Here is a 27,255-nt window from a genome sequence, read left to right as displayed (position 1 = left end):
ACAGCCCTAGTGGGAGACATAGTGAGGTTTTGGCTTCTCTAGAGAATCCACCAGCCTCACCCCAGGAGTTTACTCTCAGAAGCCATGTTATTGCTTCATCACCCTATTTCTCATCCTCATCATTGGCTAACTGGGCCAGTGGGGACCCTAGGCCCAGCAGCTTTCTCCACAATCTTTTTTACTGCAGAATCCCAGTACTCCCACTGTATCTAGTACTGAGACAGGGTGGTAAGAAACGAGGACAATTTTTTGGCAAGTGGAATAGGGAAACTGAGACAGAGAGCTGAACACAATGGCAGAGCAATTAATTTACAGCCAGGTACAGATGGTTACCAGGGCAAAGGAGTGCCTGACGGGAATATCCTCTCCTCCCCTGGCCTTTCCTCCCTGGAGATAACATCTGGGAGATAACATCTATGCGTCAGTTGTGTTTCAGCTCCAGGCTCAGAAAAGCAGCAAAACCAGGTAGGTGACACCAGGACCAGCTGCAATGACTAAAGACCCCCACCCCCTCACCCCTATCACTGACCAATCAGGGGAGACTATGACCCTGAAAGGGCACACAGGGAGAACTGATGAATATTTTACTGAAACCTTCCCCTGAGGCCTCCCCTAAGATTCCCGCCTGCAAGAAAGAGATGAAAGCCTCAAAACGAAGCACCCACCAGCATGCTCTCTGAGGAGCAGCCGGCCAGACTTTTTCTCCCCCTCCCAACTTCTTTCCCCACAGGCACATGTCTCCTAAACTCCGTCAGTTGTCCCAAGCTGATCCCCTGAGCCTGTCCCCAAAGCCCCTTTTTCTCTGACTTCCCAGTGAGCTAAGGCAGCTCAGCCTGGGCTCTCCTGTTGCTTCTTCTGCACTAAACTCTTCCTTGTTTTACTGTCCCCAGGTTTAATAAGTGGATCCTCACAGTCACCAGGATTTGGGTTGTGAAACCTTTCCCACATGAAGTCAAGAACCCACACGCTACCGCTGGCCCTAGGCTGACCCATACAAGGCCAGGCCCCTTCTCTGGTAACAGTACAAAGCAGGCACTTGGTAAATATTTCTTGAATTCTTTTTTTTTTTTCATTCACCACATGCCGTTTGCTTTACCAGGGAGGCTCTTTCCCATCCTCGTCATTTGGCTGATGCCAACTCATTCTTCCAAGCTCACCCAAAACACCATCAATGCCATGAAGCCTTTACTGATTCTCCACCTCTGATCTGTCCTGCAGCATTCAGAGCTTATCTCTGAGGTAGAATGTGTACTTGGTGTTTCAAATATTTTCATGCTTTTCTGCTATGTTGACCTCTCCTTCAATAAATAAATTGATAGGTAGGTATATAGATAGATATCCTAATGCATTTGAGATTCATTCATGTTGTAGGATGCATCAGTACTTCACTCCTTTTTATTGCCAAATAATATACCATATTTTATGTAGTCATTCTTCAGTGATGGACATTTAGTTTGTTTCTACTTTTTGGCTTTTATAAGTAATATTGCTATAAAAAATTTACATACAAGTTTTTGAGTGGGTGTACATTTTCATTTCTCTTAGAATTGTTGGGTCATATGGTACCTCTATGTTTAACCTTTTGAGGAACAGATAAACTGTTTTCCAAAGCAGCTGTACCATGATACATTTCTACCAGCAGTGTATGAAGATTCCAGTTTCTCCACATCCTTGGCAGCACTTACTGTCTTTTTTATTATAGCCATCCTAGTGGGTATGAAGTGGCATCTTATTGTGGTTTTGATTTGCATTTCTCTAATGATCAGTGGTGTTGAGCATCTTTTCATGTGCTTGTTAGTCATTTGTATATCTTATTTGGAGAAATGTCTATTGAAGTTCCTTGCCATTACTTTAATTGGGTTATTTGTCTTTTAATTATTAAAATGTAAGCATTCTTTGTACACGTATATTCTGAACAGCTTTTTAAATCAGATGTATGATTTGCAAATATTTTCTCCCATTCTCTGGATCGTTTTTTTACTCTCTCATTAGTGCTCTTTGAAGCACAACAGTTTTACATTTTGCTGAAGTCCAATTTATTCCATTTTTTTCATCGTTTATGTTATTGATGTTGTATCAAAGAAAGCTGTTACCTAACCCAAGTTCATGAAGATTTATTCCTATGTTTACCTCTAAAAGTTCTATATTACCTCTTCATTTATGTCTATGATCCATTTAGAGTTTAAAATGTTTAATCTTAAATTTGGTATAAATTTTATCTTCCCCCTGCCCCACCCCAGGCTCAGGTTGAAACCTTGATCGCTTAGAGTGGAAGTAGGGGCAGAGGGAGGAGCGTGAAATCTAGCACAAAAATACCTCTCCTCCTCCCTAGGGGAAGGCTTTTCCACCATCCACATTGTATTTCCAATGAGCGAGCCCAATTATTTGACAGTCTCCAATTATTTATTCTGCCCACAAAAAAGTAGAATGACTTACTTGATTTGTAAATTTGGGAATAGGCTGGATGTGTTTGATTCAGTGACTCCTTTTCCTCCTCCCATTTTTCTTGGGGAAGAGCCCACCTGGGGGAAGTAGGAGTTCCCCTCTGCTCCTCTGTCCTCACCTGGGCAGGACTCCGTGTCTGCAGGCTGTTGAGGTCTGGGACTACTTTCTCTGTATGATGAGTCTGCCTAATGCTGAAGTTCAGTTAATTACTAGCTCTGGCTGTGAGCTATATGCCCCAAATGAGCTTTTGTCACAAAAAAAGATAATACTTTGGCCACCATCTACCTTATTATTTATGCAATTTCTTAATTTCTTTAGAATCCAGGCAGTGAGGGAGACTAATTGGGGTATCTAATACCCTTTACCCTTCATCTTGCCTGTAACACATTGGAGTGGGCAAGTCGGAATAGGAATTTGGCTGGCTCTGGTTATAGTCCTCCTTCTGCTGGGTGTTGTTGCTTCCCTGGCTGTCAGTGACTGGCCAGTGATGACCTCTGTGAGGCAGACGTCCAAAACTAATTTCTTTCATGGAGAGCATGTGGGAGTTCTTTGGGAGGGAATTGCAGGAAACTCCCCACTACAGAGTTGTCAGACGATCAGTCAGAGTCCAGGCAGGAAACAGACTCCACATTCAAAAGTAACTGAAGGGACTCTAATGTAAGCCTGTTTACAGGGGCGTGTACAAGGTTAGGGGAACCAGCTAGGACTGCTGAAGCGCCCAGGGACAGTCAGTGGAAGCCTTTACCACTGCTGGGCTGGAAGGAGTATGGGGAAGAAATGGTTAACCATGAGAGAGGACCAGCTTGAAAGCTGTGGTCCTTGGAAGATGAGCGACGTTATTGTAAAACCGTGGCCCAGCAGAGAGGGATTTGAGATGATGAGTTGGAGGGTAATAAAGGTCTTTCTTTCCTCCCATCCTCTGATCTCTTGCTGGTGTCTCTGATTGCCCAGACCCAGTTGGAAGCCCGAGGGCAAGAGAGCCTTACGATGAGGTCCCTAGGAGTTAATGTCCCAGGGCACAGAGCAGGGCAGGGAAGGTGGAGAATGCAGTCAGAGGGGCAAGTAGATGAAACTGCACATCTGCCCTGGCTAGTGGCTCAGCTGGTTGGAGCATCACCCTGTGCACCAAAAGGTTGTAGGTTCAAACCTCAGTTAGGGCATATACCTAGGTGGCAGGTTCGATCCCCGGTCAGGGTGCATATGGGAGACAACCAATTGAAATTTCTCTCTCACATTGATGTTCCTTTCTCTCTCAATTTCTTTTTCCCTTCCTCTCTAAAATCAACGAACATGTCCTTGGGTGAAAATTAAAAAAAAAAAAAAATCCTGCACATTTGTTATAAGAGATAGGACTCTGTCTCTGCTCTTCACACACCTCAGCAAATTCAGCAGTACTGCTGCCAAAGTTGTTTACCACTGGTATACATTCTGATTAAGCAGCCTCCATGCTGTCCAGCTGTTAGATATTTATTCTGAATATCAACCCAGAACACACTTTACAGCTTATTAATGTTAGAGTCTCCTGCCTGGCAGTACCATACTCTTGGATAGAATAACAATTAAATAAGAGAGCTCAAACTTTCCTACTGTCTGTGATGCTCACTTGACCTTCAGGGAACTCACAAAAACTTTCATTTCCAAGTTGTGGGTGCACAGACTATTCCACTCCCCAACTTCCTCTCCGGCCTGCCATTTCCCTCCAATTTTTTTTCTTACCTGCTCAGTTCAACACTAGAGATGGTTCAGTAATGTACTGCCTAAGCAGATGTCCAACTTGCCTGTCTCGCAGGCAACTCTAATTTCTACAAATGTTTCTCTTGGAGTTCCCCCTCCACACCTCAGCACTGGGCTTCAGGAAGAGAAGAAAGAACTGTCTCACCATGAACAAATGCTGCAGTCTCCACAAGGCCAACTCCCGTCAAGAAACCTCCCGTGTCTCCCCCACCCTATCTTTTAATATATTTTTGGAACAGAGTATAGAGGTGGAGAGGTGATAGATGATGGCACAGGACAAATTCTGCACCCTGTTTGTAAGCCTAGGAGAAGACTGAAGGGTAGGGAGGTCTAACCCCCAAATGTAGGTTGTTCTCTTTAGAATGTGAGGTATTTAGGCATTTGGTTTTTTGTTTTTGGTTTTTTCAGTCATGGGCTTTGGTGTAACTACAAGGCAAGAGAAAAAGGGCCACCAACATCCTTTTAAAAAATGGTTCTTGCCATTTGCAAAAATATTTTTTAATTAATTAAATTTTTAGAAGGAGAGGAAGGGGGAGGGAAGGGAGAAAGAGAGGGAGGTATAAGAGAGAAATATCCATTGACTGCCTCTGGTATGCACCCCTCTCATTAAGCACCCTAACCAGAGACCACACCCGCAATCCAAGCATATACCCTGACTGAGAACCGAACAGGCGACCCCTCACTGTGTGGGACAATGCCCAACCAAATGAGCCACACTGGTCAAAGTGGTAAAAATATTTCTAAATACCATAAATACAGATGTTATATAGAAAGTACAAAGTTCTCATTATCCTACTTCTCTAAAAAAAAAAAAAAAAAACAGTGTTAGTACTGCTTTTGTTTGATACATATTCTTATAGTCTTTTTTGGTAATGAATACTAACTTTAAAAAGGAGGATCTCATAGTATACATACCATTTTGTGGCTTCCTTTTTTCACTCAACAGAATATCTTAAAAATCTATCAGTTCTGTCACTGTCTAAGTATGAAGTTAAAAATATTGAAAGGAAGAAAAACCAGAATGTAGTATTGAATTCTAAATCGAAGTATTGGTGGAAACTGATAACTTTCAGTATGTATGGATTGATGTAGAAATAAATAAAAATATAAACGTTCATATACAAGCACACACACATCACAACATAGATACATACACAATGAACATACCTAACACTCAGTTTTTGGTTCCCCAAAACCATTCTCCACTAGAAGAACCAAAGCTCCTAGAAGAAGTGGTTGATTACAGGGCTCAGTCAGTGAAAGTACAGGGTGACCTGGGACGTCTCTTTGAGCCAGAATGTAAGGAAATGTTCAAAATCAATTGTGTTAAAAGGACACAGAAGCAAACTTAAGGGGAACCCCACTGGCCAAATCTAGAGTAATTTGAACATCAAAAGGAATAATGATCATAACAGATTATATTGTGAATTTACTACATAAATTAGGAAACCATGAGTACATACCGATATAAATGAGTGAATAAATCAAAAGCTTGAAGAAGAAGAGTGTATTTCCATGCTTTCAAAACACATCCCTACAAAACACTTATTAGTTACAAATGGAGAGTTGTTGCTCAATGGATGTAGTTTCAGTTTTGCAAGATGAGAAAAGTTCTAGTGATCTGTTGCACAATAATGTGCATACAGTTAACACTACTGTACACTTAAAAATGGCTAAGATGGTAAAATTTTGTTATGTGTTTTTACCACAATAAATATAATACTTATTTGTTACAAAAAGAAAGAGAGTATATCTTCAATAGAGAAACCTGGAAGACACCACCTTAATCACAGGATCAAAGTAAGTATCATTAGCAATGGGACAAATTGAAACCATGTCCCACCTATAGAGGCAATGAAGAGACAACTTCGTGCCTGTGATATCCCTACCAAAGATGCAGAACCTGAATCTAATCATGAGGAAGCGTAAGACAAACTTAAATTGAGGAACATTCTACAAAATAATTTGATTGCAATCTTCAAATGTGTCAAGATCATGAATGTCAAGGAAAGACCAAAGAACTGTGTCAGATTAAAGGAGACTAAGATATGACAACTTAATGAAACACATGATTCTGAACTGGCTCACTTTTCTGTAAAAGATCTCAATGGGATAATTGGTAAAACTTAACCGGGTCTGAAGATTGGATTGTGGTAATGCGTCAGTGCTGATTTCCTGAGTTTGATGGTTATATGCGGTTAAGTAGGAGAATGTCCTTGTTTTCAGGAAATATACGCTAAAGAACTCAGAGATGAATCATCATGTCAGTGCCTTATTTGCAGATAGTTTGAGGGAATAGTAGTTATTCCATACATTGAAATTTGTCAGTTTCCACCAATACCTCTGTAGGTATTATACTTGCAAACTTTCAGTAGATTTGAGGTTGTTTTTTCAAAAAAATATTCTGCCGGAAGAAGACAGTGGGGCACTAAAATGCTGATTGGAATCTGTCTATGGACAGAAATTGTTGGCTAGAGAGCTTCCCTGTAGGTTTCCCGTAGGCAGAGCGATACATTTTTCATTGGAGGATCTCAACACTTTTCAGAGCATCTGGTACCCCTCCAATTCCTGAGTTTTTCTAGGGCATTGAAGGAAACATTGATTTTTTGTCAGTGTGCCCCTCTGCAAGGACTGTCTGCCTTAGTTTGGCTGGGTGCAGGTAGTTTGTCTAAGAGACAATCCCAGGAAGCAGGAGTAAGGACGCCGAGAAAGGCAAGTCAAGAGAGGATGGAAAATCCACCGTAAGGCGCTGTGTTATTGAGGCTGTGATCGTGGGTAGAGGGGGTTAGAGCGGTGTCCTGCAAGCCTCTCAGGACTGCCTGCCCCAAGCACTGGCCTCTGGAGCACTTAGAGGCTCTCTCTCTGGACACTTTTTGGTTGAAGACTGCCCCGAGTAGCAAAAATGTACTTTCCCCAAAATACACTTTCACTTGTACATGAGCCAAGGAGTTTTCACAATATCAGAGAAGGTCCAAAGCAAAAAGAGAGAAGATGTAAGTCCCGTGCTTGAGGCACAGAGCTATCGCGGCAGGCGAGGCTGGGCTGTGGCTGAAATCAGAGGAGGGCTGAGGACGCGTGAGTGCGACACCACCTGTACCTGCTGTAGCAGCTCTGCCTTCCTCCACTTTCTTGGTTTTTTTAAAAAAATTATTTTTGAAGTACAGTTTACATTCAATACTACTCTTCATTAGTTTCAGATGTACAGCATACTGGTTAGAAAATCATGCGCTTTACAGAGTGGTTCCCTCTGTTGCTTCAAGCACCCACCTGGCCCCACACATAATTATCTCGATATTATTTCTTAAGACATTTTCCCCACCTGCTTTCTCTAGTTCCGATCCCATCATAAAAGATGGAGTTTCTGTTTTTATTGGTCTCATTGTTTGTGTGGGCTGATGCTGAGTAAAGAAGGAGAGGGAAAAGAGCTGATTTTGCTAACTTGTAATCAAAAGTTCACTAATTGATGACTGTAACACTTGCTTATAATTTATTTGATACTTGCACTGCTGTCACTGATCCCAAGGCACTGTCCCCAACCCTCCTAGTTAACTCCTTTCCCAGGATTTCTTTGGCATTGCTGCTTAGTGCAGTGGGATTTGCTGAGCTTTGCCAATCCACAGGTTAGACTCCTTCCATCCAAAAAGGACTGTAACTCAGGGTCCAGAGTTTTCACAGAAGCGTGCCAGTTTTGGTCCTTTTGGTCTTATATTTAAAGTCTATGGATATGGTGATTACCAGAGGGGAACGGAGGAGGGGGGTAGAAGAGGGTGTAGGAGGGATAAGTGGGGATGGAAGGGGGCTTGACTTAGTATGGCGAACACACAATACAATGTACAGATGATGGATTCTAGAATTGCACACCTGAAACCTATATAATTTTATTAACCAATGTCACACCAATAAATGCAATAAAAAGGAACAAAAATAAAGTCAATGGCTAGCCCTTTAATCATCAGAAGGATGCCAGAAGCCCTTGCCAAGAAGGAAAACTTACAAGTGAGTGCAAACTACCTTCTTACAAGAAGCACGGTTGGGGGTGGGGAGGAAGCCCAGTTAAGAAAGAGACTTCTTGAGAAAGGAGCATGCCTCCCTCAGACAAGATCAGATCTTCTCTCGTGCAGTTTCTCCTGGGTAGCACTCTACACTATTATGATTAAATTATCAGTTGTAAAATCAGTTGTCTAATCCCTAGCCCCCTTCCACTGTAAAATAAGCTCTATTGGAGTTGAGATATGTTATCATTTAAAACTGCTTCCTCAGCACCTTATAAATAGTTGGATTCCAATAAATATTTGTGGAATATATGATTTCAGTTGCAAGTGACTAAGGCCCCAGCTGAAATTTGCTTTAAAAGCAGAAAATATGCTTCTATACGTAGGAAGATAAAGGTAGGGTAGGTTCCCAGGTTGGCAGCTCAGTGATGCCATTAAAAATCCTGCTCATTTTCAGCTCTCTAAATGTCATCTTTGACTTCATCCTCAAACTGCAAGAAGGCTCTAAGAGCTCCAGGAATCGTACAAAATCCAGACAAAGAGAAATCATCTTTCTGCGGCTCTTCATTTGAAACAAAGAAACTTTCCCCAGAATCCTCCAGGAAACTTCCCAGCTCTCATTGGCTGGAATTGGATCATATGCACATTCCTAGACTAATCATGGCCAAGGGGATAAGATTACCTTTTCACCAGTCAGTCAGGCCTATCCCTGGAAGCCAGGAACAAGGTCCACTTCCCCGATACACACGGCTGCGTGAGGGAGAAGCGGGTAGCATAACAAAATCACAGTTTTATTAAGATGGACCTGGAGTGTCAACTGTGGGTTCACTCACCATATAACTCCCCACACAGCAACACTGCAAATTCAAATCTGCTAGCCTGGACCAGACAACAATCTCTGTAAGAGATATCAGCTGTCTTCACCACACTCTGTTCTAACGTAGACTCTGCCTCAAAAACATTACTCAACTTTCTTGTTAACCACCTCCACACTGAGTTCTAGAATCAGCCTCAGACACAGTTTGTGTTTCCCTTGAGATTTTTGCTGCACTCCCATGGAAGATACTCTATGTGCTTGTTTACTATCCATTGTATAAGAATCTGTGACAAATTTCTCCTTGAATTACAAGTTTGTGTCTATGGACAAATATCCTCTCACCAAACAAGGACAATCACACAATCCATGGCCTTTCTTTCTTACAGCAGTGAAACAGAGCTATGTGTGCTGCTCAATAACCACAATGATCTCATTCCCAGGCTCTTGGTACTATTCTGTTTCTCCTTTCTCTGTGTCTAAGATTGAGTATTAGTTTTTGTTTCTTTATGTAATGAGTTTATTCTGGGAGAGTCTGAACCCTAGAATTTTTGAGCCCTTGAGGAAAGAGCAACTGAAAATGAGCTGAGTTTGTCATATATCCCCTTGGGTCAGCAATTGACATTCTAGACTACATATCTTAATTTGATATCTAAAGCCCCCTGAGGAAATAATTGGAAATGTATTCAAGTCAGATTCTTGTGGTTGTCTTTTGAGAACCCTAAGGCCAAAACATACCCCTTTGGGCATGCAGCAGATACTTCCTGAAGGGAATGGATATTGCCATTGTTAGTCATCCTGGCAAAAGTTCAGCCCTCTGGCTGGAAATATGGTCTGGGAAGCCACCTCATGAACTAGGGTAAAGGGAAAACTTCCTTCTCTTTCAGGGGCCTTGGGCTAATTTGGCTTGGTCTCTGAAGTGGGGACATTCCTAGAGAATTCCTGGTGGTGATGAACCCTGACCCTAGCATAGCGAGGCTAAGCCTGGAACACAGCAGGAAGAGGGACCAACAGGGGATACGTGAGGTAGCACCTGAGTTTGTGTAGTCATAGGAAGTTATCTTTTGTTATTCTTCCCTTTCTTTATTCTGGAATCATCAGTCCCTTTTCCTTATACATTATTGGCTAGTCTCTGCAGGAACATGGGAGATGGAAGGTAAGACTTTGTCTCACACTTGGGCCAAAGAAGCCAAGAGGAGAACAGCACCTTATATGAAGCCCAAAACGTGTTAGCAGAGGACAGCTAGGCCCATGGAGCAGCAACCTCAGGGGCCATTGTATCAGAGGCAGCAGCGCGCCTTCTTGGAGAGAAGGCCAGAGCAAAGAACAGGAAGGATGTTTCCCCCCCCTTGCTTCCCTTGCTTCCTTCTTCCCTTTCTTTCTCCTTCCTCTCTTCTCTTTTCCTCCTTCCCTTTCTCCTTTCTTCCTCCCCCTTCCTCTTCTCTCCCTTTTCTCTTTCTTGTTTAAACAGGCAATATATTCACATGGTTCTAAATCAAAAGTATACAAAATATATGCCCCAGACATTCAGTCAACCAATCCCTTCCCCACCTTTATGACTAGTTACTTTTTAATTCTTCCAGGGATACCCTATGAATAGAAAAGCAACTATAAATATGTATAATACATATGTTCCTTTTTATTCTCTTCTATGAAGATTAGGATACTCTACTTACTCTTCTGCACCTTTTTTATTCATTCAACAATATACCTTGGAGATCGTCACATAGTAGTACAAAAAGAGCTTCCTCATTTAAAAAAATAGCTAGATGGCATTCCAATGTATGGGATCATAATGTTTTATTTAATTTTTTTCTTTCACCAACAGTGTATATTTCATTTCCCATGTGAATAAGCATATCTATTGAAGACAGTCTTAGAAGTGGACTTGTTGGGTCAAAGGGTGTGAGTATGTACAAGTTTGATGTACATTGCCTAACTGAGGAGGGACCTATTCTTGAACACAATGGAACAAGCGGAAAAATTCTCAGAAATAACTTGGAGAATCCATAAAGAAAATGTTTTTCTGGCAACTTATTGCTGGGACTTAGTGGTTTGAGCCTATAATTTGGGTTAAGATTACATCTCCTGGGTAATGGTTATTTATCATTATAAGACCATCTCATGACAGAGACTGCCAGATATTCCCCCCAAAACCATTATCCAATTCTTTTATAGTAATAGAGAGCAACCTAAGCAATGGTTACCCATTTTCTGGTTAGTTTGCAGCTTAGTGTAGCCTCCTAACTACATCATCACCAATGGACTATGAGTGGAAGCAAAGGGTGCAGCTTTGCTTCATTTGTTTAAAAAAAAAAAGAAATCACTTGCCTAGATTCTACTCTATCCCCTTCTCACAAACTAAAACATGTATGGATCACACTTGACCCATATTCGTAGACAATGGCAGAATAATAAGATGGAAAAACTTAGGACTCTTATGACTGTGTGGATCAGAAGGGTTCAGCCGCCCTGGTTTCTTTACCTTGGGGTTCTTCTGTGAGAGAAAAATGAACTTCTATTTTTTTTTTTTTTTACGTCATTGTATTTTGGACCCTTTTGTTATGGCAACTTAGCTTTTTTCCTAATATCCATCCAATATTTTTTGGAAAAAGGCACTTGGATTATTACTTTCAGTGTCTAAGCCAAATGATTTATTTCTATATATTCCGCCTATTTAAACAAGGATTTAAGAGGGCTAAGGGGGGGCCTGCCACAGAGTAGGCAATCCCTTTCATAGTATTTGTTGAGCATATACTAAGCAATAGGTGCATTGCTAAGTTCTAGGGATACATTTGTGAGCAAAAGAGATACTACCCCTCCCTTCATAGGCCTTCCAATATGGTAGAACAAACAGACATTATTCAAACTGTCACATAAACAAACATATAGTTAGAAAAGTAGAATATGAGGAAAACGTCTTGTTAGATGGGGTTGGCGGTAGGCAGTGGCCAGGGCTTACAAGGCCTTATAGGTGCTGATAAAGCCAGTCTTCTGGTCAGTTTTACTCTGTTCACCCATCTCCACCCCCTTTCATTTGTTTAACAGATATTTATTCATCACTTAATTAGCTGATGGACGTGAGGGAACTATTCAGGTCTTAGGAAGACAAAGTGCTTGGGCTTTAGGAAAACCTTCGCTGTCAATGTCCATATTCCTCGGAAAGGAGAAATTCTCCAGTTAAGATTGTGTACTTAGCCGGAGGTAGAATGATGCTTAGGAAGGTGTGAGTTTCTGCTGATTGATGGTGTTCAGGCAGAAGCAGAATCAGTGCCTCATAGAGAAACTAGCATCAGAATTCAGGGAACCAATTCTTGCTACCTTGATACCAAACGATTCACTCAAGGTCAGCAAAAGGGGACAGAGCCAGCACAGGAAACTGCAGCGTCACACAGTTGTTTCTGAACTGGCTGTTCCTGCTAAAGCCTTTCCCTCCCCCGGATGAGGAGGGAGCCGCTGCCACTTTCCCCACCGGGGCCCCTCAATGAGTGCAGGCTTCACCTTCCCTCGTGCAACCTAAGTTTAGAACAGGACTTCCCAGGGCCTGCCGAGGCCTGTAAGTCCTTCCTCCTGCCTCCAGGGAGTGCTGACCCAGCCTCATTTCTCCTTCTCAAAGATCTCCAGGGAAGCTGAGAGGGATGCTGGATTTTCAGTCAATGTTACTACCTAGGGAACAGCAAGATGACAGAGCAGAGATGGATGAGAAATCTGGTTGGAGCTCCATCATGTTGACAACTCTCATTCCCTCAGTTTCCTAATCTGTAAAACAGAAGCCTTTCTGCTCTAATACTCTGTAGTGGTGGTTGTCAATATGTGGTTCTCAGCTAAACAGCATCAGCATCACATGCAAATTTGATATAAATGCAAATTTTCAGGATCCACCTCAGACTCACTGAACCAGAAACTCTGGGGTGGGCCCCAGCGATTTGCAAACTGTTGTTCTGCAGTATGGTCTTTACGGTACCTGCTGGGTCCTGAGCCTATGCCCCGGCTCTGGTGTGATGGGGTGGGAGGCTGCTGCTTCTGACTGTGCAAGGTGTGCTTTGCCCAGCTCCAGGGAGTGCCTTTCACATTGTAGGCATTATAGGTTTGTAGGCTATGAAGGTAAGTTTCCAGAAGAAAGATGTAAAATACTGTCTCTTAAAGAGGGACACAATTTTTTTAATCCTTAGCTGAGGACATTTTTTTTTTCATTGCTTTTAGAGAGAGAGGGAGAGCGGAGGGAAGGATGAGAGAGAGAGTGGAGAAAGAGAGAAGAGTATCGATTGGTTACCTCCCATACACACCTGAAGCAGAGACTGGCACTTGCAATGAAGATCGGCACCCAGACCAGAGATAGCACACACCTAGATTGGGGGTTGTGCGGGGCCCATGCCGGACCAGGAATTGAACCTGCAACCTAGGAATGTGCCCTGACCAGGAACCAAACCCAAAACCTTTCTTTTATGGGCGGCACTCCAACCAACTGAGTCACACTGGCCAGGGTAGAGGAGCACATTTTCCTGTCATTGGAATGCAGGTGAATCTGGCAGGGACTGGAGTTTGGCACTGGGAGCCGGAGTGGGCGGAGCTGAGCTGTGAGACCTTCCCCGCTGCCCAGTTCCCGGGCTTGAGCCACTGCCACTGCTTTAACTGCTTCGAAGCCTAAAAGAAGGGATTCGAGCGGAAACGTCCTCCTCCCACCACTCTCCTCCAGAGAGCATTTGTTTCAGGTCCAGTGATTCAAAACTGGAAAGGCCCTGAGAGCCTTCCTCACCCGCTCTCTTCACTTTACAGGTGAGGAAACTGAGGCCCAAAGAAATTAAGCATCTTCCTTAAGGACACATAGAGTTTAATCCTCAACCAGGATTAAACGGAGTCTCTATCTAGAGGAAGAGCTCTGTTGTAATCTGCGCTTAGTGGGGCCCAAACCCCAATTCTGAACATACTTTTTCTTTCAATTCCACCTCCTACATTGACCACACACACACACACACACACACACACACACACACACATACCCCAGCTCCCACTGCTCTGCTATCTTCCTCTCCAAACCAGAGAAGAGGAAAGTATGTGAAACTCAGTCTTCCATAAAGCCCATGGAACTGCAGTCAACTTTGAGGATGGCTTGGGCAGTAAAGGGAGTTGCACTTAAATTGGGACCAAAGCTGCCAGGTAAAGGGAAGTGTCTGCTGGCTTATCTTCAGCGTTCAGAGCGGCTGGGGAAGGCGCGCTGGGAGGGGAAAATCTCCAGGCCTCCTACCCTGTGCCCCGATATGGCCAAGTGAAGCCCACTCTGCCCACCCAGGAGATTCCCAGGGGCTGTGCGGCCACCGCCCACTGCCGTCCTTGCCAAATCTGTGAGGCAGCGGACTTCATCCCGTAACTCAGCTCTGAGGCAGGGTGGCCAAGCTTCAGAGCCAGAGCCAGAGCCAACGCTGTTAGGGGTGAGATTGCAAATGTGCCCCCTCAGGCTTTGACCACATCATCCCTGAATTACTAAAGCCCAAAGCAGAAAATCAGAGCTTCTCCAGCAGCCTCTTAAACAGGCTTCCTCCCAAGGGACAACAGCGTTTCTCTGTATCTCTGAGACCCACATGGAGGAAGGATTGTCCTTCCCTCGCTGAAGCAATTCTAAATTGGTGAAGGGAGAGGAGAATTCTGAGTTGGGGGAAGGAGAGTGAGGGATAGGTTTGCCCCAACCAGGCAATCATTTGGGAACTTCCGGCTACAAAGAGTCAGTCCAAATCACAGACCCAGGTCTCCAGGGGCCAAAGCCCCCTGAAAGAGTCACACTGTCACAGCACCAGCGAGTGCAAACATTACAGGACGGTACTCATTGTGCCAATTAACTCAACTTTATGTCCACATTCTCTCCATTCATCGTCCCTGCTGCCAAGGAGAGCCCTGCTCTTATGCTGTGACTCCACCTCCCCTTGGCTACAGCTGACTGGGCAGGTGGAAGTGAAAAGCTGAACCCAGGTGTAACACACTCACAGGCTGGGCAATGACCTCCAATATGGAATGGCACAGAAAGAGGAAATGAAAGAATTGCATTTTCTTATTTGAAAATTTAAACAGAGAAACACAGAGAGATGAGGCATTTAGCAGCAGGAGCAGATATGGAAGGGTTATGATGTGTGTCCAACCCACCGTGGTCCTTGGGCCTCATGCAGCCCAGGATGGCTATGAATGTGGCCCAACACAAAAATCATAAAGTTACTTAAAATATCATGAGATATTTTTGTGATTACATGTTGCAATGTATTTAATGTGTGGCCCACACTTCTTCCAGTGTGGTGCAGAGGTGCCAAAAGGTTGGACACACCAGAACCAGGGGCAACCACAATGAGCAGGCAAAAGTTGTTGTAAGGACACAGAAATCATGAGGAATCAGAAACTAGGAGTGGTGATGATATTGAGAAAACAGAGTAGCCCTCACTGGTGTGGCTCAGTTGGTTGAATATTGTTCTGCAAAGCAGAAGACCGCCAGTTCAATTCACAGCCAGGGCACAGGCCTGAGTTGCGGACCAGGTCCCTGGTTTCCCCTATATGAGGCTGATGTTTCTCTCCCTCTTTTTCTCCCTCCCTTCCTTTCTCTCTAGGAAAAATAAATAAAAAAAATTTTTTTAATGATTTTATTTATTTATTTTTAGAGAGAGGGGAAGGGAGGTAGAAAGGGAGGGAGAGAAACATCAGTCAGCTGCCTCTCACATGCCCCTATCTGGGGACCTGGCCTGCAACCCAGGCGCATGCGCTGACCGGGAAGGAAGGGAGAAAGAGAGAGAAGTATCTGTGTGAGAGAGAAACCTCAGTCAGTTTCTTTGCACAGGACTGCAACCCAAGCATGTGCCCTGACTGGGAATCAAACCAGCAACCTTTCAGTTGCAGGTGGGCACTCAATCCACTGAGCCGCACCAGCCAGGGCCCCTTGAGCTTCTTTAGATACAGAGCAACCTTATGGCCCAGCCACACTACTATCAGGGTTTTCTCATTAGAGCTGATGACAAGTTTATCTCCTTTTTTCATCCCTCCCTCTCTCACACACACATATTTCTTGAGGTATAGTGAACGATTATTTGTTCCTGACAGCCAAAAGAACCAAGCACAGCCTAATGTCAGATTTTTCATAAATACAATGATTCAACAGTACCAATGACATTGCTGAAAGAGCAAGATAAAAATCACCCACTATGCTTTCCCATTTAATAAAGTAACTAATGATAATAATAGTAGCTTTCAAGTCGCTTAGATACATACTTCTGCTCATCCTTGTATACATTTGTACACAACTGAAATTATGGTGAACATAGATTTTTATTTTGGCTTTTATTGACTTCTTGGAGCTTTCAGAGATATTCAGGAGATGCGTGAGGAAGAAATGAGGGTCCAGAGAAGGCCTGAGTCAATGCATAGGACTATGCTGTCAAACACATGGCTATTTAAATTTAAAATAATTAAAATTAAATAAGGTAAAATGTAAGATTCTGTTACTAGCCGCACTTCAAGTGTTCAATAACCACATGGGGTTAGTGGCTAACATATTGGCCAGCACAGACATAGAATATTTCCATCATAGTAGAAAGTTCAATCAGACATTGGTAGGAGACAGGCTCCTTCTAATATCACAAAGGTAGGCAAACTTTTCCTGTAAAGGATCAGAGAGTAAATATATAGTAGACTTTGAAATCATGGAAGCAAGCGTAGACAGTATGTGAACAAGTGACCATAGCTGTAGTCTAATAAAACTTCATCTAGAAAGAAAAGGCAGTGGGACACATTTGGCCCCACAGCCACCTAGAGTGCCCTTGCTTTACCATGTCACCCTTTTTGTTGTCTTCACAGCACTAAGCGTTTTGTATTAACTTACTTCTTTCTTTTTTTTTATTGCCTTTCTCCCCACGTTAGACTATAAGTTCCATGATGGTAGAGATGATGGCTCTCTTGCTCACAGCGAATCCAACGCTGACAGCGCATACTTCATTAGTATTTCTTGACTGGATGAATAATGGTGTTGACACTTGGCTAGGGAACGAACACTTTTTTAGGGAAGATAATGATTTCCCTTAGGGACATGCTAGTTGTGTTATAATTCATTATTTTTATGACTCTCTCTAGAGTCTCTTTCACCTTTAGCCTTATTTAAGCCTCATTAGTTTGGAAGGCAGTGATGTTTTTCAGGAGCCAGAAAGAGTTGCTGCTTTTTGGACCTGCTCCCTGAGAGGCTGTAATTGGAGGCCCAGCCATTGAAGAGATTCCCTAGGACATCAGCTCTGAGCCAAAGAAGCAGGAGGAAGACTTGGGCGGAGCCTGGCCATCCAGCCTGTTTGTCAGTGTTGGCTGGGAGAGCTTAGATTCCTTTCCCATTCTCTTGGAGCTGAGCAAATCTCTGACCCAAGGAGTTACTAAAGGCAGAATTTCCCAAATTTCTGTCATTCATGTACTCTCTTTACAGTTATTACTGCATTTCCATACCACCTGGAAATACGTTTACTTTAATACTTTCAACTCCTGTGAAATCTTTAAAATGTTTACATCAGACTGGATCACTCTTTGCTCAAAACATTCCCCTGGCTTTCCATTTCTGAGTTAAGTCCAGAGTTCTTACCATAGGCTACAAGACCTATATAATCTGGCCCTTGGATGCTCCTCTGACCTCCCGTCTGCCACTGATTCCATCCACTGCTGCCGCACTGACCCCTCCTATTCCTCGGGCATCCCAAGCCAGCTGCTGTCTCAGAGCCTTGGCTCGTCTCGCCCGGAACGCTTCAGTCCTCAGGCTCATGTCTCAGAAAGGTCTTTCTTGACCACGTTATGTAAAATAGCAGCCCTCTTTGCTCTTTGCTCAAACACATTTTAGATTCAGCTAGAAAAATTTCACACACACACACACACAAACACACAAACACACACACACACACACAGAGTCAGCATATTGATTGGGATTATATACATTTCTAGAACAATTTGGGAGAATTGACACCTTTATATGTTGAGTCTTCTTCCTATCCATGTTAAGTCTCTTAATCTATTTAAGTTTTATGTTTTTCATTAAAGTTTTACAATTTTCTTGGTAAATACCAAGCACACATCTTTTGTTAGATTTGCTTCTAGAGGCATAAAATTGAGTTGCTTTTGTAAAGGATATCTTTTTTTAAAAAATTACATTACATTAGAAAATGTTTATTGCTAGTATATCTTTTTTTTTAATCTGCTGTATCAGTTGTGGCCCCATTTTTATTTCTAATATTGTTTATTTGTGCCTTCTCTCTTTTTTTCTGATGAGTCTTACCGGTATTAGAGAGATACCAAAGACTTACTAGCACCTAATCATGACCTTTTTGATGTAATCAAAAGTGTTGAAAATGGATGGAAAGCGGAATAATTAAATATTATTTATTGCTGGTGTTTATGTACACACCTTCAATGGTTTTGCATCCCTCCAGTGCTATATAGTTTACACACTGGGGAATATTGATTATTTAAATGTCACAAGCGTAATGAAACACCTTTTGAGTTATTAGTTGCTTTGGCTCACCACTAGGCCTGTCTTGAGCTCAGGAGGTGACAGAAGGATGTTGGGCTAGAAGAAATGGGTGTGGAGGGCGCCCCCAGAGAAGTGGGGAATCCCAGAGCCCAGATAAGCTGAAGGCCCTGTCTCCCCAGCCCGTCCTGCTGCCCAGAGTGCTGCTATGAGTGTCTCATCGGTGCACATAGAAATACAGCCCAGGGTAAGGTTTTGGGGGTGGAGGGAGCAGTTGGGGAGGGCCTCCCTGACTTTCCCCACCCAGGCTCTGGATGTTAAGCAGGAAATGGGGGCTTTTTAAAACTGTCAAGATTTCCTGGAAGCCTGTGAGAGCTGAGGCCACCTGGCTTTCTACAGCTCACTTTCTGGTGGCGTTTGGGACCCGATGCAAGGAGCCTTCTCTGGGGACATAAGCTCACTAGGTGTAAGTTCTGAGGGTCTGAGGGTGTTCATGTTGGACTGGAGAAGGAGGCTTTCAGACCTGGCTCTTCCAAACTCTACTGGTGTTCACCACAACCCCATACCCCCAGTCCCCAGGGCAGTGCTTGTCAAATCAAACTATGTCTTCTGGGAAATATGATCATTTTGAAGGCTCCTTCTCTGAGAAACCCTTGAACTGAGGAAGACAGGAAGCCACAGGCTCCTGGGTGGGCAGAGCCTACCTGGGTTACCCACCCCCTACCTCAGAGGGCAATGCAGCTGTTCTGAGTCATCAAAGAAGCCTAACAAATAACAATTTTTTACATGTTAGCATCATCAAAGCGGTAGGTTAGAGCAAGGCTATGGCTGGCATGAGGGCACTGAACAAAACACAGCTTTTGGGGCTCCAAAGCCCAGGTTCCAGTTCTGGCTTCTGCACCTCCTGATTGTATCTCTTAGATGACCTCTCTCAGCTGTGAAAACCAAATAACACTATGGTATAGTGTGCGATCCATTTAAAAACAAAAATTTGTACAGGTGATATAATACAAAATTTTAGCTTGTGTTTGTACATGCTATATTAATTATTGTACTTCTAGCTGCTGCAACAATAAGCCCCCCAAATGTATAATACTAGCTCATGTCTCACTCACATAAGTTCAGGGTTGTTTGGCAGGTGGCCCTTTTCTCCTCAGTGATTCAAAGACCCAGGGTCCTTTTATCTTGCGGTTCTGCCATCCCCCGGGGCTTCAACAGGCAGAAGGAGAACAAGGGTGTGGAAGAGTCACATTCACTTCCTGAAAGCTCTGGCCCAGAAATGATATCATGTCTTTCCGCTCACATTCCAATGGCAAAAACTGTACACATAGCCACACCTAGATGCACGGGTGGCTAGAAAATATTTCTTCACAGGTAGCTGCTTCTGACAATAACTTGTACTATAGAGGAGGAAGCAAAATTCTGGTGGACACGCTATACATGCCCCCCACCAAAAAAAAAAAAAGAGTCTGGAGAATGTACACCAATCTATTAACAGTTGTTACCTCTGGGGAGTAAGATTAGAGATGATAGAGACACTTCTACTTTTTATTTTAAACAAGTAATATTTTATGAGCACATGTTAATTTGGTAACTAAGAAAAGAACAATGAGCATGGTTCATCATAAATTTTTGGGCAAATATGTGTTATTTGTTGTTATTTTTATCTTGTTCTTTTGAATAGTCCTAGAGTCAAAAAATATTACCCAAGAAAAGAATGTCCTATTACATGTCCCTTGTTAGAGGCGGAGAGTCTTAAGGGTGGGGCAGGGTGAAGGGAAGGCAGAGATTTTTTTTCTTACACTTTAAAAAATATTTATGTCAGCCCTAGCCAGGTGGTGCAGTTGGTTGGAGCATTGTCCCACACACAGGGTTGGATCTCCGGTCAGGCCACGTATGGGAGGCAACTGCATGATGTTTCTCACATCGATGTTTTTTTCCCCCTCTCTTTCTCTCCTTTCCTCTCTCTCTCTCTCAAAACAAAAACAAAAACAAAAACGAAAAAAAAACCCCCAAAAACCCAATGAACATATTCTCGGGTGAGGATTAAAAAAGTAATAAATAGCCCTGACTGGTGTGGCTCAATGGATTTAAGGCCAGCCTGCCAGCTGAGAGGTTGCTGGTCCAATTCACAGTCAGGGCACATGCCTGGCTTACAAGCCAGTTTCCCAGTTAGGGCCGTGCAAGAGGCAACCGATTGTTGTTTCTCTTACACATCAATGTTTCCCTCCCTTTCCTTCTCCCTCCCTTTCCCTCTCTCTAAAAGTAAATAAATAAAATCTTTTATAAAACAAAGGTAATAAATTAAAAAATATATTTATACCAAACAAGACCTGAAAGGGGATGCAAATTTAGAAAACTGATGTGGTAGACTAAGAAGCACCAACTAGGACATACACATTTCTTAAACACATGCATAAAAACATAAATGCAGTTCTCAAAAAAAAAAAGGGGGGGAGATTCCATGTCTCAAATCTTTGCAAAAAGGAAGGGCCACTCTGGTTTTCTACTTTTTTTAACACAAGATATTTAATAGTTTTTAATGTAACCAATAAGAGGTAATCATTAGCATGAAAAAGGAGAAGAAAAAGATTTATAATCAATACTATGTAGAAAGAAAGTAAAATTACAAATACCAGCCTACTACACAGATGGGTTTAGAGAGACAGGGAGACATCTCTGGGGAAAGTAGATGGAGAGAGAGAGAGCGAGAACAGGGAGAGAAGAAAAGAAGGATCTGTGAAAGTCATGACTGTTCCCAGGCCCCATAACAAGTACAGATCAGAGGCATCTGGCTCTGGCCAGAATCATTTATTCATTCAACAAATTGTTACTGTGTGCCTACCATGGGCTAGGACTCTTCCAGGTCCTAGAAATAGAGCGTTGAACAAACTAAAACCTCTGCTCTCATGGAATTTGTTTTCTAAAGGAAGGACACAATAAACAAATAAAGCCAAAAGTATATGACATAACAGGTGGTGGTAAATGCTTTAGATAAAATTAATGCAGGATGAGGAATATAGGAAGTGCAGGAGGAGAAGTGGAGGAGACAGGCAAGTGTGTGTGTGCGAGAGAGAGATTTGATGTAACTGGTCTAGGAAGACTTCACTGGTAAGGAGCCATTTGAGCCAAGGTATGAAAAAACCCAGGTGAACTACCATGCCAAGAATGAAATAGTAAGTATAGCAGAGGATGCTGTTGGTTGTCAAGCCAACATCCAGATATTCATCCATCCTTTCTAACAGAGCCCCTCCCAACTTGCCATGATGTAGTCATGTGACCAGGAGAAAGATGGACTCCACCTCCAACTCCAGGGGTGAATCCCAATTAGTCTAAGCCAATCTTGACAACCCAACCTCACTTAAGAGTGACTGGTTCAGAAAGCCAGGCTTAAGTTAACTAACACAGGAATCCCCCTGGTCACTGTATTGGTTCAGGGGCAAGTCCTCAACCTAAGCTGGTCTTAACAGATTGAAAGAAGGGATCTATATTTCTGTTTGAGGAAGATTTTTTTCTCTCTCATGATGGATATGAACAAGGAAGCACATTGTGACATTTGCTCAGGACATGGTGACACGGCTGTCCTTAGACAATGAGCCTACAGACAAAGCCAATACAAAAAAGAGGACAGAGCTAGATGAACTGCAGAGAAATAAAGTCAAGGCTCTGATTATTCCATGCCTGGAGCCCACTCTACTTCAAGACTCCCCATTATACAAGCTGAAGAATATCCTTACTGTTTATGCCAGTTTGAGCTAGGTTTTCTGCTCCTTGGTGCTTAGAGGTTCTTAACCATGACAATAAAAAGAATAACAGCTAACATTCCTTAAGCATTACCTTGTGCTAGGTCCACTCCTTAAATTTGTAATTTCATTTAATGTTCTGAACAATCTTATAAAACAAATAAAATTATTATCTTTATTTGTAAGATGTAAGTGACTTTGCCCAAGGTCATATGGGTAGTAAGTGGCAGACCCAAAATCTCATAGAGCTCAGAGCCTGTGCTCTTAAACACTATGATGGTTCTATCAATATGTGGGGCAGAGAAATAGAAAGATGAAAGAGGATATGAAGAAGCCAAAGGAAGAGGAGCTGTGGATACTCTTATACATTTTATAATTAAATATAATTTTGTGATCTCTGCCTGGAATACCCTAAACCAAGAACACCTTCTCCCCACTCCCACTTCTCTGCCTAAGAACTTCTATTTGTCCTTTAAGACCTTGACTCAGATGTCACTTCCGTGGACTCTCAGTATACTGAGGAGCAGTTTTCCTCTTTCTTTACCTCCACTTCTCTTCCCTCCCCCTCCAGGTCTCCACCTCCCAGGCCCACAAATGCCAAGCTCACAAGTCATCTGTTTTGCCAAAATTCTGTTCCGATTTGATAAACTCTGGCTGGGCCAGCACACTCAGCATGATTCAGCCAGGGAGAGAATAGTGAGGCTGCATGCCCGGCATGCCGACTGTCTGAGCTCAGGCAGGATGGGCGGCGCAGGAACCTCAGCCTGACAGATGGCTCCACTCGGCTGTCTTTCCCGGCCTGATGCCAGGGGCAGCGCTCGCACTCTGCAGGAGGGAGGGCTGGAGCCAGGTCGTGTGATTCTCACATGCATGGCCGCGTGTATGTGAGTGGTTACATAGGAAACACGCACGGGTGAGGCTGTGTGTGAACCAGATTGCATATTTGAATGTGGCAAGTTTGTGTGTACATGTTTATCTGTGTGTGTGCAGGTGGGTGTGTATGGGCATGCCTGGCTGTGTTCTTGTGTGCATATTTGCGTGCATGCAGAGGTGTGTGTATGTTTGAATTTCAAGTTTGCATTCATCCTGGTAATGTGTGCTCATGAGCGCGAAAGGGAGAGAGTCAGGGGAGGAGAGAGGGAGGGGAGTCCTAGGCTTTGGCATTCAGCCTTTTGAACGTTCCCACCTATGGTGGAGGGCTGCTGCCTACCCCTCCCTCTGAGGGACATGAACTACTGCAGAAAGTCACCCCATTCACAGAGTAAAGTTTAGGTTTTAGAAACCAAGCGTCAGGTTTCTAAAATTAACATCCTTGCTACAGTTCCTCCCTAAGGTAGAGATGCTTAATCTTTTGTGAATTCAGGCCCCTCTGAAAATCTGATGACTACAATGGGATCTTGTTTCCAGGAAAATACTCTCAAAAAATACAATTTAACATACACTACACAGAGTTCAGTTGCCCTCCAAAGTCTATAGGGACTTCAGTTAGGAAACTAAGTATTATACAAACACTTATTGAGCATCTCTTGAACACTTATTGAGTATTACCATACTTAGCCCTTGTTAGGTAACTCCTAAGAGGAATAAGACGACCACTGTTTTTGAAGAGTACACAGTCGAGTAGGAAAAATAGATGTAAATGTGTAGTCACAGGTCACTGACACCAGCGCAATAATGGTTGAATGAAGAAACTGCCAGGGCATAAAAGGAATGCGCTTTTTGAGAAGTTCCAGGAAAAGATTCACTGAAGAATGAACATTTCAACCATATCTTGAAATATGAGAAGACATTGGCGAAAAAGAGAAGATGGGGGAGGGCTTTCCAGGCAGAATGAAGAGCACGTAAAAGGCATATGGGATGATGTATTTATAAATAATATCTGGGATGATAAGGAGGTAAGGCTGAAAGAGGGCCTGGAGTAAGACTGTGCAGAGCCTTGTAGCTAAAGGTTAAGTTTTATCCTGTGTGATGGGGAATGCTTGGAGCTCTTTAACCAAGAGTGACATGATCTAATCAGTGTTTTGTAAAGACCTCAGTATATCCAGAACTCATCCAGGAACCAGATAAGAGACTGTTGCAGTAGTTCAGGTGGGATATAATGAAGGTGTAAACAACAGGGATTGTAGGAAAACCAGGGCACAGGTTTGAAGAATAGAGATATTTAGGAGATAGCTAGTTGAGAATTATGTGCTTCTATTAAATGTATGGGGTTAAGAAGAAGAAAGAAGGACCAGTTGAGCGTGGCTTTTCTGTTTCTAACTTGGGAAGAAAGGTGGATGTTAATGCCATTCACTGGAATGGAACCAAGATGCAGAGTAGGTGGTGGGGGAAGATTATGAGTTCCATTTGGGACACATTGTGAGACACCCAACAAGAGACGAATATGAGGCTACTGGCTATACCTAGGTCTGAAGTATTGGGGAGAGAGATTCAGAAATATAAATTTGTGAGTCATAAGCAGATGAATGATAACTGAAGTCACAAATAACAGTTAAAATCATTCAGGGAGAATATAGATAGTGAGTGAGAAGAGAAGCAAGGAAGAAGTCAATATTTAAGGGTACATGGAAGAAGAGGAATTTGTGAGGGAGGATTCTTAGAGTTTGGATGGGTTGAAATAAAACTAAGAGAGAGAAATTTCCTGGAAGCTAACAGTGTACAAAATTTTTAAAATGAGGAAGTGGTCATTAGTGTCAAAGGCTCGAAAGAAGTCATATAAGGGAAAGATCGATGTAAAAACCATGCAAAATCAAAAGATAGAAAGAAGCCTGGAAGGAAATATGAAATACACAAAGTCCTGACCAGTAATTACTACAGGGGGATTATGGGAGTTTTTAATATTATTTTTTACAATTGTCATCTAAATATTCCGAGACCGATCCAGTGTTGGAGGAATCGTGCTACCTGATATCAAACTGTGCTACAAGGCCATAGTAATTAAAACAGCATGTTACTGGCATAAAAGCAGACATATAGATCAGTGGAAGAGAATAGAGAGCCCAGAAATAAACCCATGCCTTTATGGTCAATTTATATTTGACAAAGGTGGCAAGAACATACAATGGGGTAAAAATAGTCTATTCAATAAATGGTGTTGGGAAAATTGGACAGACATACATGCAAAAAAATGAAACTAGATCACCGTCTTATACCATAAACAAGAACAAATTCAAAATGGATTAAAGACTTAAATGTTAGATTTGAAACCATAAAAATCCTAGAAGAAAACATAGGCAGTAAAATCTCAGACTTTTCTCATAGCAATATTTTTTCTGATATGTTGCCTTGGGCAAGGGAAACAAACAAACAAACAAACAAAAACAAATGAGACTACATCACACTAAAAAGTTTTTGCTCAGCAAAGGAAACCAACAAATGAAATGACAACCCATTGAATGGGAGAACATATGTGCTAATGATACACCTGATAAGGGATTAATATCCAAAATTTATAAAGAACTTATAAAACTCAACACCAAAAAATAAATCCAGTTAAAACATGGGCAACAGATCTGAATAGGCACGTCTCCAAAGAGGACATACAGATGACCAATAGACATGAAAAGATGCTCAATGTTACTAATCATCAGAGAAATGCAAATTAAAACCACAATGAGGGGCTTCGGGTAAAGATGACGATGTAGGCAGACATGGCCTGCCTCTTCGCACAACCACATCAAACTTACAATTAAAATATAGAACAACCATCACTCAGGAATGTCATAAATCAAGTTGAGTGGAAGTCTGACAACTACAAAATCGAGTTGAATGGAAGTCTGACAACTACAGAATTGAAGAAGCCACATCCATCCAGATTGGTAGAAGCAGTGCAGACACGAATGGGCTGGCCTCACTCCCACGTGGATAAAAATTCAGGAGGGATATCTCAGGAGTCAGGAGTCCCAGACCCATACCAGGACCCTATCCCCAGATTCTGGTGCCAGGAACTTCCGGCGACAAAAACCAACAGGGCTGAGTCAGTGGAGGAGGCTGCTGGAGCCCTAAGCAGTTCCTCTTGGGGAACCCATACATGGACTCACCTATTCAGACTTGCTCCCTCTGAGTTCCAACAGCGGGGTGGCACCTTGAAGGGCACCAGTGGTATACAAGAGAAACTAAAGTGTCTGGCATTGGGGTGAACAGAGGCCATTGTCCCTTTGCTGAGCCCTCCTCCCAACAGAGCCTGTAGGCTGGTGCCATATCTGAGACTCCATCAACCTAGCTAACACTGTGTGACCCACCTTAGAGATCCACAGAGGCTCTACCCCATCCAACCTACAGGCCCACCCTAGCTGCTTTTCCATAAGAATGGCTCGTCTTGGCTCTTAAATCTTATCAAACAATCAACAGCTGGCTTCAGTGAGCCCTAGCAGCAACTAGATTAGGTTCACAGCTTCACTTCACCTGGGAATCTCCAAGCCCAATACGAGTAGTAGCCATCTCAGATTGCTTTACAGCTCAGGTAGGGTGGCCCCGGGCAAAACACAGGTCGGGGATGAACATGGCCTGCACCACACAGGAAACCCCGGGGCCAATGCACCCAGTGGACACATTGGCATACCATCACCCTGCCCCTGCACAGCTGATCCTCCATGGAGGGAGAAACTTGGTGGTCAGCAGTCACAGCCAGTCCTTGCAGCTGACTGGCGTGGGTAAATCCCTCCCATTGATTTTCCAACAGCAACCAAGCCTCAACTACAAGAGGAGGGTACACTCAGCCCACACAAAGGTCACATCTCAAATACCCAGCTTGGGTGATAGGGGTGACTGTGCTACTGGACCCCAGAGGACTCCTACTTCATTAGGCTGTACTACCAAGACACGGTGTTAAAGTAACTCTACCTCATACATAGGAACAAACACAGGGAGGCTGCCAAAATGAGTGAACAAAGAAATATGGCCCAAATGAAAGAACAGATCAAAACTCTGGAAAAAGAGCTAAATGAAATGGATATAATCAATCTATCAGAGTTCAAAACATTGTTTTTATAAGGATGCTCAAGGAAATTATTGAGGACATCAACAGCATAAAAAAGACCCAGTCAGAAATGAAGGATACAT

The sequence above is a fragment of the Pteronotus mesoamericanus genome, unplaced genomic scaffold, assembly GCF_021234165.1.
Source record: "Pteronotus mesoamericanus isolate MK-2021 breed Mesoamerican mustached bat unplaced genomic scaffold, CSHL_Meso_final contig_90, whole genome shotgun sequence".
Classification (NCBI taxonomy): Eukaryota; Metazoa; Chordata; class Mammalia; order Chiroptera; family Mormoopidae; genus Pteronotus; species Pteronotus mesoamericanus.
The sequence above is the reverse complement of the archived record's forward strand: the minus strand, read 5'-3'. Positions refer to the sequence as shown.